The sequence below is a fragment of the Sinocyclocheilus grahami genome, unplaced genomic scaffold (genome assembly GCF_001515645.1).
Source record: "Sinocyclocheilus grahami isolate Dianchi unplaced genomic scaffold, SAMN03320097.WGS_v1.1 scaffold1228.1, whole genome shotgun sequence".
NCBI lineage: Eukaryota > Metazoa > Chordata > Actinopteri > Cypriniformes > Cyprinidae > Sinocyclocheilus > Sinocyclocheilus grahami.
The window spans coordinates 253,840-273,212 of record NW_015506407.1 but is presented as its reverse complement, the minus strand read 5'-3'; positions in this window follow the sequence as shown (position 1 = coordinate 273,212).

The following is a 19,373-nucleotide window of genomic DNA, read 5'->3' as shown; positions in this document are numbered from 1 at the left end:
CTACAGACTCCTGAAGGCTTGGAACGCTGCCTTCAGAGCTGGAGATGAGGTGGGACTGAAGACAGCTGGGGCCAATCTATCCCGCAACATCAGAGAGACTAAGAGACAGTACTTCAGGAGGATAGCCTATCATTTCAGCGACAGCAGAGACACTCGGAGCCTGTGGCAAGGGATACAGACCATTACGGACTACAAGCCCCCACCGCGGACCTGTGACAGCACTATCTCCCTGCTGAACGAGCTGAACGCCTTCTTCGCTCGTTTTGAGGAACAAAACAGTATCACTGCACAGAAGACTCCACTTCCTCATTCTGACGAGCTGCATCACTGTGTGGTATGGCGCCTGCAACGCGTCCTGCCGCAAGACCCTTCAACGCATAGTAAGAGCAGCTGAGAAGATTGTTGGTGGCTCTTTTTCCTCCCTCCAGGACATTTATGAAACCCCTCTCACCCGCAAAGCCCTCTGCATTGCAGGTGATCCCACCCACCCGACACACAGCTTCTTCAGGCTGCTGCCATCAGGGAGGAGACTGCAGAGTCTCCAGGCCAGGACCAGCAGACTGAAGGACAGCGTCATTCATCAGGCTGTCAGGAAGCTGAACTCCCTCCCGACCTTGCCCCCCCTCCCCTCTTTTGCCCCATGCACCACTGAACTCTGACCCTCCCACTAACTGTGGCCTGCACCAGTCACTTTGTGCAGCATTGGTCTGCTCACTAACTCATTCAACATTGAACTGACCTCATTCAACTACCTCTACTGACAGTTTAAATAAAGAACTGCTCTCTGAGCTTTTTGTCACTTTAATCAGACTAAATAAGCTCTTTTGGACTACAATCATTATATAGGCACTGTTTGTTTATTTCACTGGTTTGCACTCTATCTGCCATGTGCTGCTTTATTTTATATTTTTTACATGTCCTTATTTGTATAGTTGTATTTTATATATATTTAATCTGTATTTTTACGCTCTACTGTTAGTGTTATCTGTATGCACCAAGGGTCTGAGAGTAACACAATTTCAATTATCTGTATGTATGTGCTGTACATGTGGAAGGATTAACAATAAAGCAGACTTTGTCTTTCACTTTTGACTTTTTATTAGGTCGGGCCGGCTCTGTTTAAAATTGAATATGAACTTGTTTTCTTTGTGTTATTTGTGGTCTGAAAACACTGAATCCTTTTTTATTTTATTTTTTATTTTTTGGACCAGTTGTCATTTTCTGCAAATAAATGTAGATTTTGGGAGAAATGTTGTCAGTAGTTTATAGAATAAAAAAAGAAAAAGAACAGAATGAAAAATGACTTTTGATTTAAAATTTGCTTATTCAAATTATTTAAATGTGCCTATAAAATTCTCCATACTGTCCCTCAGCCATCTTATACCCTATATCACACTTTTACAGAGCTTGCTTTTAAAGGGCCACTGTTCTTCTCGCAGAGTGATTTTTAGTTTTTTTATTTTGTGTCAGAGTGTCCAAGTCTGAAGATAACTTATTCTCAACCACCTGCTCAACACTGTTTAGAGAATATTTTTGTTTGTTTGTGTCTGCCTTTTCCACAGCTAAACCTGTATATGCTCAGGATTTGTCTTAAAAAAATTGACAGTACTGGTCCACTCCAATAGGTGGTGTAATACACAACAGAATAAAGTTACATCAATTCCAGAAGAGCCGTGGGATCTATTTGTATGTATATTACATTAAGTGAAACTATAGGTCTTTAGAAAGAAACCGATCCATCTTCTAACACCTGGAGATATTCCTCCTACAATCAATACATATAGTGGATCAGAAAGTGTTTTAACATTTCTGCAACTCTTGCCCATGTTTGATTGCTACAACTTAAACTAGTTCTTCTTATTCTTACATTGTTTAAATTAATGTCAAGTGCAAAACTGCTGTATCTAAACATCCCCCACAATAAATTGCTAATTTACTGTAATCAAATATAAAATTTTCTTGTATAGTATGTGAGGTAAATATTTGATGCAAATAAAATTGAAAACAAATACAAAAATACATAAAACAGTCTCAAAATTCTAAAAAACTTGGAACACAGTGTGGTTAGCTACTTAACCACATTTTGGGGACAAATTTGTACCCAAAAGTGAGCTGTACCTGACAAAATCTCCAAAAACCTCCCTTTGGCATAAAAATAAAGTAAACAGTTTGTTTTAATTGTAAAAATGCAGCAGGTTTCCTGTAAGGGGTAGGTTTAGGTGTAGGGCGATATAATACACAGTTTGTACAGTATAAAAATCATTACGCCTATGGAATGTCCCCATTTAGATAGCTAAGTAAATGTGTGTGTGTGTGTGTGTGTATGTGCACTTCTTTAACCTATATTGTGAGGACCAAATGTCCCCACAAAGGTAGCAAATCATGAACATTGTGGGGCCATTTATATATAAGATTACCTCAGTATAAAAACCATTACGCCTATGATATAAAAACAAGTGTGTGTGTATCTCTATGTGTGTGTGTGTGGCAAATTGAATTATTCATTAGTTAATCTTCTAGGTGCCCTGTGTAAGCTTGCCTGAAACTGACTAACAATCATCAACACACAAAAAAAGTGATCTTTATCAGTTAAAAATTATGAAATTATTATTAAAAAAATAATGAAGAAACAAAATTAGGGAAAGGGGGTATTTTACCTACTGCAAATGACATTTATACGTTCAGACAAATGTTGCCAGACTTAAATTGCCAGATACTTTTTGGAGGCACTTGCAAATTATTTACTTCATTGTAACACTGATTAAGAGTAAGTAAAATCAACAGCAGTACGAAAATGTATGAAACAAGGATAAAGTGAAAATGTTTTTCTTTTCTTTTCTTTAAACACATCAACACAGAAGACTTCATGGAAAAGTTGGAGATGAAAAAATAAGGAAAATTAAAAAAAAATTATTTGAAGAAAACGTGGAATGCAAAGTCCTTGATGTTTTGTGTCAAATAATTTAATAAATGTTTATGAGTCATCCCCTCTGAATATCTTTGAAAACCAACCTTTAGAAGGGATCAACCGAGATAAACAGAGCAGCGGTTATGACACACTGAACTTTCCCTGGAAACCAGTAGAAAGTCAAGAAACAGCAACAGAACAGGCCACACAGACGACCTGGCGATCTGGTCACTGTCTCAGTCACACACACATAAAGGATGGACAGATGGCGGTGTGGAAGAGGAAAACTTGAGCAGTTTTGTTTCAGAGTACCTGTGAGTATCAGAAAAAAATGTGTTTATAGAATTTTCCCCATGAAAACAGTCGTGCCACACTGGGCATGTGTGCAGTAAGATGTTTCAATATCAAACAAATTTGATGATAACACCAGATTTCCATTAAACCATAAAACATTGCATTTAAAATTTTAATGGGCAAAAGTTATCTATTTCTCTATTTAATTTAAAAAAAATTTTTTTTTAAATAATATGAGTATATATTTAAAAAATGCTATACATTTGATTTAATCAGATGCATGATTTAATAGAAAAGAGCAGAACTGCAGTGTTAATGTCTGGAGCACCATCAATCATAGGATTAGCAGTGAACATACCATAGACAGAAACACACAAACACACACACACACACACACACAGTATTCTAACTAGACAGAGTTTATTAGAGAGACCAGATGGTGCCGTGTATGGCTGCCACGGTGTGGAGCTCTCCCGTTATTTTGCTCTTTTTGTTTGTTTGTTCTGTGTTTAGTCATTCTGCAGCAGAGGTTTATTGCCTCTTTGATTGCAATGCCTCAGCAGTTACAGTGTGACACTAAAAACAAATCAAGTTTCAAAAAATGTAGAAACTTCAGGATGGTGTGTGGATAAGATATTATGCACTAGCTGAGCTACACACAAACATGAGAGTGATAAGTATGCTGTGTGTATGATGTGTCATCAGGAAGATGGAAAGATATTGTGTATTTGTATGTGTTATCTTTGAGTCAAACTGGAAGTTTTTTTTTAAATTAGATTACTGTAATGTGGTGTTTGGGTTTTGTCATGTTCATGTTTTCCATGTCTTTTATTTTGTATTGTTTCACCCTGTTAGTGTCATGCTTCCCTTGCCTTCATGTATTCATGCCATTGGTTCCTCTGTTCATTGTGTCATGTTCTGATTGGTTGTCTTAGTCATGTGTCTTGTTTCATTTTGCTCTTTTTGTTTGTTTGTTCTGTGTTTAGTCATTCTGCAGCAGAGGTTTATTGCCTCTTTGATTGCAATGCCTCAGCAGTTACAGTGTGACACTAAAAACAAATCAAGTTTCAAAAAATCTAGAAACTTCAGGATGGTGTGTGGATAAGATATTATGCACTAGCTGAGCTACACACAAACATGAGAGTGATAAGTATGCTGTGTGTATGATGTGTCATCAGGAAGATGGAAAGATATTGTGTATTTGTATGTGTTATCTTTGAGTCAAACTGGAAGTCTTTTTTTTAATTAGATTACTGTAATGTGGTGTTTGGGTTTTGTCATGTTCATGTTTTCCATGTCTTTTATTTTGTATTGTTTCACCCTGTTAGTGTCATGCTTCCCTTGCCTTCATGTATTCATGCCATTGGTTCCTCTGTTCATTGTGTCATGTTCTGATTGGTTGTCTTAGTCATGTGTCTTGTTTCCCATTGGTTTGTTCTTGTCTTGTGACCCTCTTGTCTGCTATAAGTACCCATCATGTTGCCATTGTCTCTCGTCGTGTATTGATGTTGTAACCTGCTGTCGGTGAGTCAAGTCTGTTCATGCCTCGTCGTGTCTAGTCTTCGTCTGTTGGGATTATGTTTGGATCACTGTAAATAAACTGCACTTGGGTTCTCACTTCAACTCGCCTTCAGTGGATTGATTTGTTACAATGGCACAATGTCTGTGTGTGTGGGATGAGTGTCAGGGGTTAGCATTTCATATAATGGGTGTTGCAATTGAAAAAACAAGTGATTTATTAATGGACAAGATCTTGGTTTAGTTTCGGGTTTCCACTGACGGGAGCGGGTTGGCTCGATGGGGTCCAACACAGGCCTGCTGTCTTCACAATCTTATCTTCATGAGATCAGGGCTGTTAGCTATAAATTAAACATTGATATGAAACAGCACAGATAACGGCATTGTCAAAAGAACTGATCAGTCTTTCACAGCTTATCTGTCAAGCTGTCTTCAGGGGGATGGAAAACATGATTTGTTGTTGAGTTAATGGACCCTGTTGTGAGTAATCACAGCTCACAAAATAACTGGTGAGATCTGAGTGGATAGTTCAAAACTGAACCTGAAAAACATAACAAAATATCGTTATGCACATGCGTGTGATGCATGGTCACCATGGACCCTGGGTGCTTCAGCAGCGGAAGGCACAAGCCAGGCCCCAGGCGAGAACCTCTCCCCCTCCGCCACCCCCGGTCTTTGAGATCTCCACCCGGAACCACTTCACCCCTCTTCGCGAGACGGAACGTGATGCTGTTGTCATTGGTGACTCGATCGTCCGGCACATCCACACTACCTCAGCTAAAGGTAATGTGCGTGTTCATTGTTTTCCTGGTGCTTATGTTCTCGATGTTGCAGCGCAAGTACCCGCGATTTATGAAGGGCAATGAGAGCAATCGAAGCTGTCGTGCTGCACGTGGGGGTGAACAACATCAGGCTGCAGCAAACGGAGGTCCTGAAGCAAGACTTTAGGAGCCTGATCGAGACTGTGCGCAACACATCGACCGCGATGAGTATCATAATTTCTGGACCGCTTCCGACATACCGATGAAAAAATTAAAGGTTCAGTAGATTATTTGCTCTTAATGCATGTCTAATGTAATGAACAGAAACTGCTCTTTGTTAATAACTTGAATATTTTCTGGGAGCAACCTAGGCTCTTCTGTGCTGATGGTCTGCACCCCAGCAAAACCGGAGCGGATCTTCTGTCGGACAACATCTCCAAGACACTACGCACCGTATGACTAGTAAGTCAAACCTCAAATCACAGTCTTTGTTGTTCTACCAACTTCATTGATAGTCATGCATGTGTAGTCCATTTGATAGAGACCGTGTCTGTTCCCCGAATAATGAGGTCAAATAATAAATCTACTATAGGTTCTAGAAGAAAATCTGATTGTGATTTAAACCCGAAAATCACAAATTAAGTGAACAACAATTATCTCTAAAGCTTAGGCTCCTAAACATTTGATCACTCACACCTAAGGTGGTTATTGTAAACGTAATAATCACAGATAATAGTTCTGATATACTCTGCCTGACTGAAACCTGGCTTGAACCTAATGATTATTTTGGTCTAAATGAGTCCACTCCTCCAGGCTACTGTTATAAGCATGAGCCCCGTCTGATCGTGATGGCAGTGTCGCAACAATGTATAGAGATATTCTTAATGTTACTCAGAGAAAAGGACACAGGTTTAACTCATTTGAAGTGCTTGTGCTAAATATTGGGCTTGCAGATAGAAGACAAATCCCTGCTATCTTTCGTTTTGGCTAAAGTGTACAGACCTCCAGGACCCTATGTTGATTTTCTAAAAAGAGTTTGCAGATTTTCTCTCAGACCTACTGGTCAGTGTTGATAAAGCGTTGATTGTCGGAGATTTTAACATTCACGTTGATAATAAAAATGAAGTGTTAAGGGGTTGCATTTACAGATTTTCTAAACTCATTTGCGGTCAAGCAAAACGTCACTAGACCCACTCGTCATCTTAATCATACACTAGATTTAATTATAGCTCATGGAAACAATTTTACTGATGTTATACAGCAAAGTGATGATGTTACTGATCACTACCTTGTAACGTGTGTACTTGATATCACTGATATTTGTCATATCGCTCCACGTTATGGTCTCGGTAGACGTTGATAATAAAAATGAAGTGTTAAGGGGTTGCATTTACAGATTTACTAAACTCATTTGCGGTCAAGCAAAACGTCACTAGACCCACTCGTCATCTTAATCATACACTAGATTTAATTATAGCTCATGGAAACAATTTTACTGATGTTATACAGCAAAGTGATGATGTTACTGATCTACCTTGTAACGTGTGTACTTGATATCACTGATATTTGTCATATCGCTCCACGTTATGGTCTCGGTAGGACAGATATCCCAACCAATCAAGATAGATTCACAAATAACCTGCCTGATCTGTTTCAGCTGATCAGTGTTCCCATAGACGCAAATTAACTAGTTGAAATGACTAGCAGTATTTGGCACAATCTTCTCTAATACATTAGATACTGTAGCATCCATCAGATTAAAAAAGGTTAGAGAGAAAAAAACTGCACCATGGTACAACAGTAATACTCAGGCTCTCAAGAGAGATTCTCATAACCTGGAGCGCAAATGGAAACCCACTCATTTAGAGGTCTTTAAAATCACATGGATGGAAAGCATATCCCGCTACAAAAGGGCTATAAAAGCTGCCAGGGCTGAGCATTTCCACAAATTCATAGAAACTAACTAAAACAATCCAAGGTATCTATTTAATACAGTCGCTAGACTAACAAATAAACAGTCATCACCTGAACTGAATATTCCGTCACCGTTTAGTAGTAATGACTTTATGAATTTCTTCACTGAGAAAATCGAAACTATTAGAAATACAATTGTAAATGTACAATCTTTGACTGCGTTTTATGATCCAGTCTCTGTTACTGCCCTTAAAGAACAATTACAGTGCTACTTGATATCACTGATATTTGTCATATCGCTCCACGTTATGGTCTCGGTAGGACAGATATCCCAACCAATCAAGATAGATTCACAAATAACCTGCCTGATCTGTTTCAGCTGATCAGTGTTCCCATAGACGCAAATTAACTAGTTGAAATGACTAGCAGTATTTGGCACAATCTTCTCTAATACATTAGATACTGTAGCATCCATCAGATTAAAAAAGGTTAGAGAGAAAAAAACTGCACCATGGTACAACAGTAATACTCAGGCTCTCAAGAGAGATTCTCATAACCTGGAGCGCAAATGGAAACCCACTCATTTAGAGGTCTTTAAAATCACATGGATAGAAAGCATATCCCGCTACAAAAGGGCTATAAAAGCTGCCAGGGCTGAGCATTTCCACAAATTCATAGAAACTAACTAAAACAATCCAAGGTATCTATTTAATACAGTCGCTAGACTAACAAATAAACAGACATCACCTGAACTGAATATTCCGTCACCGTTTAGTAGTAATGACTTTATGAATTTCTTCACTGAGAAAATCGAAACTATTAGAAATACAATTGTAAATGTACAATCTTTGACTGCGTTTTATGATCCAGTCTCTGTTACTGCCCTTAAAGAACAATTACAGTGCTTTACAACTATAGGACAAGAAGAACTAAATCAGAATGAGCTTTATTGCCAGGTATGTTTACACATACGAGGAATTTGTTTTCGTGACCGAAGCTTCCACAGTGCAACAGAATGACAGTCACAGAACAAAAAAACACAGATAATCAAAAAATACATATAAATAAGAAAATAGAACAAGTAAATAAGGAATAAAAATATACAAATCGACAATTGTATGTACAGGTATATTATGTGCAAATTGAAATGTAGACCGAGTATGTGTGTTAGATATATAAGTGTATGAGTGAATAAATAGTGTGTGTTCCACAGTTATTGTCAAGTGTTCATGAGATTGATTGCCTGAGGGAAGAAACCGTTCCTGTGTCTGGCCGTTCTGGTGCTCCGAGCTCTGTAGCGTAGACCAGATGGCAACAGTTCAAAGAGGGAGTGTGCTGGATGTGAAGGGTCCAGAGTGATTTTGCCAGCCCTTTTGCTCACTCTGGATGAGTAAAGTTCTTGGAGAGAAGGGAGGGTTGTACCAATGATTCGCTCCGCAGTCCGGACTACCCTTTGTAGTCTTCTGAGGTCAGATTTGGTAGCTGAGCTTAACCAGACAGTTATAGATAAAACTAATCATTACATCTAAACCAACAACATGTTTACTAGATTCCATTCCCACTAAATTATTGAAAGACAAATAGTTACCTGTAGCAGAAGAGCCACTTCACAATATTATTAATTCATCTTTATCTCTAGGTCATGTTCCAAAACGGTTTAAGATTGCAGTTAAGCCTCTCATTAAGAAACCGCAACTTGATCCAAATGAATTGACAAATTACAGACCCATTTCAAATCTTCCGTTTATGTCTAAAATATTAGAAAAGGTTGTCCACTCAATTGTACACCTTCTTGCAAAAAAATAAAATAAAAAAAGATATCTTTGAAAAATTTCAGTCTGGATTCATGCCTCATCATAGCACAGAAACTGCGCTTGTTAAAATAACAAATTACCTACTTCTAGCTTCTGACCAAGTATGTGTCTCAATACTAGTTTTACTCTATCTTAGTGCTGTGTTCGACACCATAAACCATGACATACTCTTAGGCCGACTACAAAATTACACTGGTATTCAGGGACAGGCATTACAGTGGTTTAGAACGTACTTAGCAGACCGTTACCAGTTTGTCTACCTAAATGGTGAAAACTCCGAGTTCTCAGTAAATTATGGGGTGCCACAAGGATCCGTGTTAGGCCCGCTGTTATTTTCAATACACATGCTGCCACTTGGCAGCATTATTAGAAAACATGGAATTTCCACTGCTATGCCGATGATACTCGGTTATATATTTCATCATGACCAGATGAAATTTCTAAACTATCCAAGTTGGCAAATTGTGTTAAAAATATAAAATCTTGCATGACCAGTATTTTTCTCCTATTAAATGCAGACAAGACTGAGGTATTACTTATTGGACCAAAAATCTGCACTCAGAATCTCTTCAAATACAATTTCCAACTAGAAGGATGTACTGTTATGTCATCTGCAGTTAAAGACCTGGGTGTTACATTAGACAGCATCTTATCTTTTGAAAATTATATTTGATGTTACAAAAACAGCCTTCCACCTCAGAAACATTGCTAAGCTACGGAACATGTTATCTGTTTCTGACGCAGAAAAGCTAGTTCATGCATTCAAGACCTCTCGACTAGATTACTGTAATGCACTACTAGCTGGTTGTCCTTGTGTGTTCCACAGTTATTGTCAAGTGTTCATGAGATTGATTGCCTGAGGGAAGAAACCGTTCCTGTGTCTGGCCGTTCTGGTGCTCCGAGCTCTGTAGCGTAGACCAGATGGCAACAGTTCAAAGAGGGAGTGTGCTGGATGTGAAGGGTCCAGAGTGATTTTGCCAGCCCTTTTGCTCACTCTGGATGAGTAAAGTTCTTGGAGAGAAGGGAGGGTTGTACCAATGATTCGCTCCGCAGTCCGGACTACCCTTTGTAGTCTTCTGAGGTCAGATTTGGTAGCTGAGCTTAACCAGACAGTTATAGATAAAACTAATCATTACATCTAAACCAACAACATGTTTACTAGATTCCATTCCCACTAAATTATTGAAAGACAAATAGTTACCTGTAGCAGAAGAGCCACTTCACAATATTATTAATTCATCTTTATCTCTAGGTCATGTTCCAAAACGGTTTAAGATTGCAGTTAAGCCTCTCATTAAGAAACCGCAACTTGATCCAAATGAATTGACAAATTACAGACCCATTTCAAATCTTCCGTTTATGTCTAAAATATTAGAAAAGGTTGTCCACTCAATTGTACACCTTCTTGCAAAAAAATAAAATAAAAAAAGATATCTTTGAAAAATTTCAGTCTGGATTCATGCCTCATCATAGCACAGAAACTGCGCTTGTTAAAATAACAAATTACCTACTTCTAGCTTCTGACCAAGTATGTGTCTCAATACTAGTTTTACTCTATCTTAGTGCTGTGTTCGACACCATAAACCATGACATACTCTTAGGCCGACTACAAAATTACACTGGTATTCAGGGACAGGCATTACAGTGGTTTAGAACGTACTTAGCAGACCGTTACCAGTTTGTCTACCTAAATGGTGAAAACTCCGAGTTCTCAGTAAATTATGGGGTGCCACAAGGATCCGTGTTAGGCCCGCTGTTATTTTCAATACACATGCTGCCACTTGGCAGCATTATTAGAAAACATGGAATTTCCACTGCTATGCCGATGATACTCGGTTATATATTTCATCATGACCAGATGAAATTTCTAAACTATCCAAGTTGGCAAATTGTGTTAAAAATATAAAATCTTGCATGACCAGTATTTTTCTCCTATTAAATGCAGACAAGACTGAGGTATTACTTATTGGACCAAAAATCTGCACTCAGAATCTCTTCAAATACAATTTCCAACTAGAAGGATGTACTGTTATGTCATCTGCAGTTAAAGACCTGGGTGTTACATTAGACAGCATCTTATCTTTTGAAAATTATATTTGATGTTACAAAAACAGCCTTCCACCTCAGAAACATTGCTAAGCTACGGAACATGTTATCTGTTTCTGACGCAGAAAAGCTAGTTCATGCATTCAAGACCTCTCGACTAGATTACTGTAATGCACTACTAGCTGGTTGTCCTGCATCTTCAATAAACAAGCTACAGTTAGTCCATAATACAGCTGCTAGCGTTCTTACCAGGTCAAAACATATGATCATATTACCCCAATTTTATCATCTCTACACGGGTTCCGTATTGATTTCAAAATATTGCTACTGACCTATAAGGCTAGCTCCTGTATATTTAACTGATCTTCTTATGCCCTATAATCCATCATGCTCTTTAAGGTCACAAAACTCTGGACTTTTAGTAGTGCCTAGAATATCTAAGTCCACTAAAGGAGGAAGATCATTTTCTCATCTGGCTCCCAAACTCTGGAATGGTCTTCCTGATAGTGTCCGGGGCTCAAACACGCTGTTTAAATCTAGATTAAAGACCCATCTCTTCAGCCAAGCATTCACATAATTAATCTCAATCTGACCTTTGTTCCCAGTTAGATCAGATAAAAGTCGCAAACATATTTTTTTCTTGAAACTTTATGAACAGCAGCTATGCTAATTCCTTTCCACTGCCTTTCTGTTCCTACCAAGGGATGCCCATCTCGAGGTATCTAGAGATTACACTAGCTCCAGCGTTGATCCAGCCTCGTCGAAAGACTTCTGATGATCCAACACCTGTGAAGAGATTATGCTGACCCCTGCGAGGATCCTAGATGACGCCAACTTGAATCGGCATGCACAGCTGCCAATTTTTCTCTATATTGTAATCATTATGATCACACTTGTAGTAATCACTTTAATGAGCTTCTGCCTGAAGTTAATTCATGTTAGCTAACTGTATGATTATATTACCTTGATCTGTTCATTTGTTAAATGAACATTACTTGGACACATTCACTTCTGATAACAGATCACTCTAAATTTTAATGTAGACACATGCATTTTCTGTAAAGCTGCTTTGAAACAATCGGTATTGTGAAAAGCGCTATACAAATAAATTTTAATTGAATTAAATCTTGAACACTCCGATTTAAACTGCTAAATATATAATCTCTTTCCAGACAACTGGACAACTCAAATGTAAGTTAATGCTTAAAACCAGAAAGTGAGATTACTCTCCTGTAAAACACACAAACACAGCTCTGTTTCATTTCCATCCTTCTCGGCACTGGATGACGCATGTTCAGAATAGTTGAGAAAATAATCATCATTTTATTACACCACTGTGATCACAACATGAAAAATCCCACACAGAAGTAATCACTGGCTCTTGCCAGAGTTTGCACATGAGTCAAGCAGCTGTAGGGGCAGTTGCAGGTCTGGGCATCTTTAATGAGTGTCACTAGAATAAGCACAGCACAGAAACAAAGCAGAGCTGACATCTGAAACAGCAGTTTTGCTCATCTAAATGTACAGTAATTGCCCATGGTAAAGTGAAGGGTTAATAAATTTACCCTAATGCAGTTTCTCTGAAAACAGCACTAACACTCAATATCAGCTCCAGGGTGGGAACGGGGGTATACTGTCTCCCTGCTCCCATGTTTCCCCTCATTGGCATTCCGATTAGAGCTCAGATAAGCTGCAGATCCATTTACAATCACAGCTTCTGTGATTTTTCTTTTTTCTTTCTCTAAATAAGTAAATTACCTCTAGTACTCTCTCCAGCACTCAGACTTTTTAGCCGTTATGTAAGCCAGATGTTTCACACACACACTGGGTTGGGTGTGTGCCGCACACATTAACAAATGTTACAAGAAACATGCTGTGCATTGGTATGGATAGACACACACATTGTACTGCACATGCTGAACACAATACCATCATTAGAATTGTTCTTCTATATATATTATTATTATTATTTATTTATTTATTTTTTAAGTGCACGACACCAGTGTTATGTAAATTTAAATCTGGTTAGATTTAATTTAATTTTCATTCTCTGGACTTACTGTTGCATTAATTGTCACTGAATTGCAACACTTGTAACCCCGTTTAGTTTCTAATGCAAAAAAAATAAAAAATACTTTAAATGATTTGAAAGGAATTCAAATGCTTCCACTCATTCACTGTCTATGTAGTGTATTTTTAAATGTTTTATGCATTTCTTCATCTCATAAAACAATAATAATAATAATAACAGCTAATAATAATTAAAATTGCTAGGCATTTTTTCAGTAATGTATGATCTACTACTGGACATACTGAAATTAAAGTTATCTGTTCAAATTATACAAATTCCTAACTTACTGTGACAGTTGAAATAATAGTACTTATAGTCATATTTTGGATGATAGATAATAGTCTAAAAATTGGCCATTGAAAAACACACTTTTCTTGAATATCTAAATATTTTCATAGTACTGTTACTATCTATCTATATACACAGGGGTGCACATAAGTGGTCCGCATGTGTGACCAAAATTAAAAATGGGCTGTATACAGTGCCTTGCGAAAGTATTAATTTTTTTCACATTTTATGTTGCTGCCTTATGTTAAACTGCTTTAAATTACTTTTTGTCCCGCACATCAATCTACACTCCATACCCTATAATGACAAGGCAAAAACAGAACCGTCACAACTTTGTAAATTTATTAAAAATAAAAAACTGAAATAAGTACATTGCATAAGAATTCATACCCTTTACTAAATATTTAGCTGAAGAACCTTAACAGCCTCAAGTCTTTTTAGGTACGATGCGACAAGCTTTGCACATCAGCATTTGGCGGTTATCTGCCATCCTTCTCCTCAACTCTTCACCTCTCAAGCTCTGTCAGGTTGGATGGGGGCAGATGCACATTTTCAGGTTTCTCCAGAATATTTGACTGGGGTCAATCCCAGGCTCTGGCTGGGCCACTGAAGACTTCTGATGATCCAACACCTGTGAAGAGATTATGCTGACCCCTGCGAGGATCCTAGATGACGCCAACTTGAATCGGCATGCACAGCTGCCAATTTTTCTCTATATTGTAATCATTATGATCACACTTGTAGTAATCACTTTAATGAGCTTCTGCCTGAAGTTAATTCATGTTAGCTAACTGTATGATTATATTACCTTGATCTGTTCATTTGTTAAATGAACATTACTTGGACACATTCACTTCTGATAACAGATCACTCTAAATTTTAATGTAGACACATGCATTTTCTGTAAAGCTGCTTTGAAACAATCGGTATTGTGAAAAGCGCTATACAAATAAATTTTAATTGAATTAAATCTTGAACACTCCGATTTAAACTGCTAAATATATAATCTCTTTCCAGACAACTGGACAACTCAAATGTAAGTTAATGCTTAAAACCAGAAAGTGAGATTACTCTCCTGTAAAACACACAAACACAGCTCTGTTTCATTTCCATCCTTCTCGGCACTGGATGACGCATGTTCAGAATAGTTGAGAAAATAATCATCATTTTATTACACCACTGTGATCACAACATGAAAAATCCCACACAGAAGTAATCACTGGCTCTTGCCAGAGTTTGCACATGAGTCAAGCAGCTGTAGGGGCAGTTGCAGGTCTGGGCATCTTTAATGAGTGTCACTAGAATAAGCACAGCACAGAAACAAAGCAGAGCTGACATCTGAAACAGCAGTTTTGCTCATCTAAATGTACAGTAATTGCCCATGGTAAAGTGAAGGGTTAATAAATTTACCCTAATGCAGTTTCTCTGAAAACAGCACTAACACTCAATATCAGCTCCAGGGTGGGAACGGGGGTATACTGTCTCCCTGCTCCCATGTTTCCCCTCATTGGCATTCCGATTAGAGCTCAGATAAGCTGCAGATCCATTTACAATCACAGCTTCTGTGATTTTTCTTTTTTCTTTCTCTAAATAAGTAAATTACCTCTAGTACTCTCTCCAGCACTCAGACTTTTTAGCCGTTATGTAAGCCAGATGTTTCACACACACACTGGGTTGGGTGTGTGCCGCACACATTAACAAATGTTACAAGAAACATGCTGTGCATTGGTATGGATAGACACACACATTGTACTGCACATGCTGAACACAATACCATCATTAGAATTGTTCTTCTATATATATTATTATTATTATTTATTTATTTATTTTTTAAGTGCACGACACCAGTGTTATGTAAATTTAAATCTGGTTAGATTTAATTTAATTTTCATTCTCTGGACTTACTGTTGCATTAATTGTCACTGAATTGCAACACTTGTAACCCCGTTTAGTTTCTAATGCAAAAAAAATAAAAAATACTTTAAATGATTTGAAAGGAATTCAAATGCTTCCACTCATTCACTGTCTATGTTTTAAATGTTTAAATGTTTTATGCATTTCTTCATCTCATAAAACAATAATAATAATAATAACAGCTAATAATAATTAAAGCATTTTTTCATTTTTTCAGTAATGTATGATCTACTACTGGACATACTGAAATTAAAGTTATCTGTTCAAATTATACAAATTCCTAACTTACTGTGACAGTTGAAATAATAGTACTTATAGTCATATTTTGGATGATAGATAATAGTCTAAAAATTGGCCATTGAAAAACACACTTTTCTTGAATATCTAAATATTTTCATAGTACTGTTACTATCTATCTATATATATATATATATATATATATATATATATATATATACACAGGGGTGCACATAAGTGGTCCGCATGTGTGACCAAAATTAAAAATGGGCTGTATACAGTACCTTGCGAAAGTATTAATTTTTTTCACATTTTATGTTGCTGCCTTATGTTAAACTGCTTTAAATTACTTTTTGTCCCGCACATCAATCTACACTCCATACCCTATAATGACAAGGCAAAAACAGAACCGTCACAACTTTGTAAATTTATTAAAAATAAAAAACTGAAATAAGTACATTGCATAAGAATTCATACCCTTTACTAAATATTTAGCTGAAGAACCTTAACAGCCTCAAGTCTTTTTAGGTACGATGCGACAAGCTTTGCACATCAGCATTTGGCGGTTATCTGCCATCCTTCTCCTCAACTCTTCACCTCTCAAGCTCTGTCAGGTTGGATGGGGGCAGATGCACATTTTCAGGTTTCTCCAGAATATTTGACTGGGGTCAATCCCAGGCTCTGGCTGGGCCACTGAAGGACATTCACAGAGTTGTCTATAAGCCACTCTCGCTGTGTGCTTAGGGTCATTGTCCTGTTGGAAGGTGAACCTTCTGTCCAGTCTGAGGTTCTGAACGCTCTGAACTGGGTTTTCATTAAGGCTATCTCTATATTTTGCTGCACTGAGCTTTCCTTCTACTCTGACGAGTCCCTCAGTCCCTGCCGCTGAAAAAACAGCCCCACAGCAACATGAATGCTCCTGAGCTAAATTTCAACTGTCCCAGATAAGGGTATGAATACTTATACAATTATGGTGTATGGAGTGTAGATTGATGTGGAAAAAAAGTCATTTAAAGCAGTTTAACGTAAGGCAGCAACATAACAAAACGTGAAAAAAAGGGGTATGAATACTTTCACAAGGCACTGTAAATAAGTTCTGACAGCGCATTTGTGTACCGACATGGTTGACAGCTGTTAATTCACAATTACCATTTTAGATCAACAAACTGTACTGTATACGATTTCTATTCAAAAGCATAAATCTAAGCTACCCGCTGCCATTTTCAAAGCACAATGCAAAACTGTGACATTTCATTCACTGACGCTCTTCAATCGGCTAATCTTCAAAGGGCTAGACCCGGAAGCGCATATACTTACTTGCCGGCAACCCGCCAAAAATAAAAGCCTGCTGATTTAAGGTTGAAAATTATGAAAATTGATATGAAAAAATAAAATAAAAAGTAGTTTAGTAGTAGTCTACTCTCAAATAATTGTATTTGTATTTAATACACCCTTTTATTTTAAAATATAATAGTATTATCACACTTTATTAGTTTGTTTATTATTTAATAAATAAAAAAAACGAATGAAATAAAGTGCAGTAATATTATCACTATTATTAATTTATTTTTTATAGTTATATTTAATGGGCCACACTATGTGCAGTGTGAGGACCAAACCAAATCTCCAGGTTCTCTTTTGAGAACCAGGCCGAAAAACTTGACAAACATGACTTCAAGTAATTTTTTCAAATGAAATTATAAAATTAAGTATTTAAATTTGCAGAAAACCAGTAGTCTACAGAATGGGCCACAAATCTATAAATATCATGTACATTTCGAAAGAGAATATACATTGATTAAGTCTGGAGTATATATGATAATTACACATATGTGTATAGTATATGCATAAATAATAAATGTGAATATATGTGTCACACCCCTGGACTGTCTGTTGGTTTGTTCGCCAATCCCCTGTGCTACGTGTGCGTTCATTTGGATAAATAAAGGCTTTCTTCACGAATTCCCCTACATCTCCTTGCTCCTTCACAGTAGCAGCAACGTGACAGAATACCAGACATGCATACCATAAGTGGAGCCCCTTCTCCCCGTTTTGTTTTCCTTCTTTGAAAGTTTTGTTTTCCGGTTTACCCCCAGCGTCATGGAAACCGGCGTGAGATTCGTCGCCCTAGCCCGCAGGGATCTTCCCTTTGTGGAGTATGCCAGGGAATTCTGTGGGATCGCCATTATGACGGTGTTAGATGACGCAACGCTGAATTCTCTGTTCTTAATCGGGGCCAACTACCATCGCCCCGTCGACCTCCCAGACACCACTGGACTAAGCTGGAGGGAAGGGATCCTCCGGTGTCTGAAGAGTGTCCGGCCCCCGATTCAGAACCATCCCGCCGTCAGGCCTGCCAGCCTCTCCCATGTCCAACCCGCCGGCCGCTCTGAAGTCAAGCCCGTTGGTCGCTGCACTCTCAAGCCTGCTGGCCGCACAGCCGCTAAGCCCGCCGGCCAATGCACTCTCAAGCCCGCCAGCCATTCCATTTTCAAGTCCGTCGGCCGCTCCAGTGTTGGCTCCAGCCCAGAGAGGGCTGTGGTTCCCACGTCCAGCCCAGAAAAAGACTCAAATTAAGCCCAGAGAGGGCTCCTGTTCCTGCGCCCAGCCCAGAGAGGGCTCCTGTTCCTAAATTAAGCCCAGAGAGGGCTCCTGTTCCTGGGCCCAGCCCAAAGTGGGCTCCTGCTCCCAAGTTAAAGGGTTACTCCACCCCAAAATGAAAATGTTGTCATTAATCACTTACCCCCATGTCGTTCCAATCCCGTAAAAGCTTGGTTAGTCTTAGGAACACAATTTAAGATATTTTGGATGAAAACCGGGAAGCTTGTGACTGTCCCATTGACTGCCAAGTAAATAACACGTCAAGGCCCAGAAAAGTATGAAAGACATCGTCAAAATAGTCCATCTGCCATCAGTGTGTAGCGAATCAGCTCAAGGGGAAATATGAATAATTAATCATAACTAGTTATAATTAATTATAAATATTTAGATCCGCTGTAAGTATTTACTTGACCTCTCAGGGTCAACTGTCTGTCAATTCTAAGAATGTTAATTTCCTGGTTAAGGGAAATAACTTTCTTACTGTACTGTTCTACACAAAGCCTGTAGCATAAATCTGCATGATTAAGGGACTCCAGTTATGAGCAAACAATGAACAACTTCAAGTGTGATACAAGTAATACTTTATTAACTACATAAACACTTAAACTAGTCTAACATACTACATAAACACGTACACACACACGCATACAGTTGGTATAGGAAAGGGTTAAAGCTTAAGCAGTAAAGAGCAGCAGAAATAAAAATATGAAGCTTTTTGAATTTGATATTCAGCAGATCTACAGCTTAAAGGAAACATCCGATTCTTAGTTCAAATACACCTTTGTATAAAGGTGCAAATGATACCTAATGTATCAATTAATAAGACTAAGTTTGAATACTTGCACATCTCGTCTGTCTGAAAGAGAGGCTTGATGCAATCTGAAGGCTCAAATTGATCTTTGCTGAAGTTGGTTGATGAAAAAGAACCAGTTTGAGTCAGAGAATCTCGGTGAATGGAAAAGTCAAGGCCCGAGGCCTGGCACAAACTTAGGGTGTCCTGGAGCGTT